This window comes from Macaca mulatta, chromosome 11 (genome assembly GCF_049350105.2).
Source record: "Macaca mulatta isolate MMU2019108-1 chromosome 11, T2T-MMU8v2.0, whole genome shotgun sequence".
NCBI lineage: Eukaryota > Metazoa > Chordata > Mammalia > Primates > Cercopithecidae > Macaca > Macaca mulatta.
Window position 1 is genome coordinate 123,103,647 of NC_133416.1, and position 1,763 is coordinate 123,105,409.

Sequence of the window (1,763 nt, forward strand, 5' to 3'; positions counted from 1 at the left end):
CATGTACATATATAAATGGTTACTGACACATATATACAACATATATTAAATTACATATCACTTTTGTATGACAGAAAAATTGTCTTCAAAGATAGGATCATGTAAAACATATCTTCAACTTGCTTCTTTAACTTATCAATGAAGCATGGATATCTCTGTATATTGACACATCTGTCTTATCTGATGTTTTGAATGACTGCATCATAGGCCATGAGGAACAGTGCTCATTAATATAACTTCTCCCTACTTCTCCCTATTATCAATATAACTTCTCCCTATTCAAAAGGTCATAACCTAAATGGGCATTTAGGTTATGACCTTTTGAATGATCTTCTAGGGAAGACAAAGGAAGAGTGTATTAAATCCTTTCTCAAGTAAAAGCAACATAAAATAGGCTTTTTAAAACTCTTTCTTCAGCCTACCACACAGAACTTGGAAAATTTAAATGCTGTCCTCTCTTAATTTGAATTCCACTGATGTCAGTTTTGCTTGTTTGCACAGATTGGGCTCATTATAATATTTGGTATGATGCATTATCTCTGATCTATGCTTTTATTTAATAATTTTATTAGTCATTTTTAAGAATATCATTAGCTTATAGAAACTCACCATCAACAACAAAACCTAGGACGCTGTCAACAACTCACATCCAACCCTGTGATCTCCCAAGCCCATCTTCCTACGCCTCTTACCTCATGTACCACCTTCCCGAATCTCACAGTCATCAATGCCTTGCTTGCATTTTTCTTTTCACTTATACCCTAAATATCAAAACTCACGAGGTTAATTTCTGTTGTTGAAAAATATTGCCATCATTGTGGTTGCTTGCATTTTTACACTCTTTTTGCATCTGATGTGTGTTCCTAAAAGTATGTCTTTTAGTTTTTAACAAATGAGTATCAACTTGCATGTAACTTCTTGGAATTTTTTCTTCCTCTTACCTAATATGACATTCCCAAGTGCCTTCATTTGGCTTCTCCCAAAAGCTGACTGAGGACAAGGATTCAAGTACAAATTATTTGGGATGGAGGTAGAGAAATGAGGCAGGGAAGGAAAGACAGTCAACAAAAGCACAGCACATGAGAAGCAGCAGCTTCATGAACATGGGTTTCCTTTTAGGATAAGGAAAATGTTTTGGAACTAGAAAGAAGTGGTGGTTGCACAACATTGCCACTGAATTGTTCCTTTTTAAATGATTAATTTGTGTTACGTGTGTTTCATCTCTTTTTTTATAAAAGTGCAAAGGCATAAGAATTATATAATGGACTTTGGGGACTCGTGGGGGGAAGGTTGGGAGGGGGTAGTACACTGCTCGGGTGACAGGTACACTAAAATCTCGGAAATCACCACTAAAGAACTTAACCATGTAACCAAAAACCACCTTACCCCAAAAACCATTGAAATGATTTTTTTTAAGTGCATTATCAAACCAACCACCACTGAGGACAACTGGAGCTTAACCTCTCTGGGGAACCTCAGGGTGTACATATACATACTTCAGAGTTATCTCACCCAGGCAGTGAGGCAGCTGGGGTTTACCAACTCCTGTCATTCAAAGATTGAGAACTCTTCCAAAGGAATGTCAATTCCCCGGGGCTTCCAGCCTGCAATGGAGATGGCAAGATGCACTCCAGCTGGTGGGCACTGAAGATTGTGAGCATGAGGGTAGAGGCAGGACAGGTGCAAACACTGCCAGCTGTGTCGAAGTTCACCATATTGTTGCCTTTTCCACTCTGTTTTATTTTTTGTTGTTTTCTATTTTT

At 37.8% G+C, this 1,763-nt stretch overlaps 1 non-coding gene across 1 annotated transcript; it reads right to left on the bottom strand.

The window, feature by feature from the left end:
* Positions 1-750: 750 nt before the first annotated feature.
* On the bottom strand, positions 751-821 carry LOC114671187 (small nucleolar RNA SNORD56). The gene has a single exon (XR_003721074.2). It is a non-coding gene; the product is annotated as a small nucleolar RNA SNORD56 (small nucleolar RNA).
* Between the last annotated feature and the right edge of the window lie 942 nt (positions 822-1,763).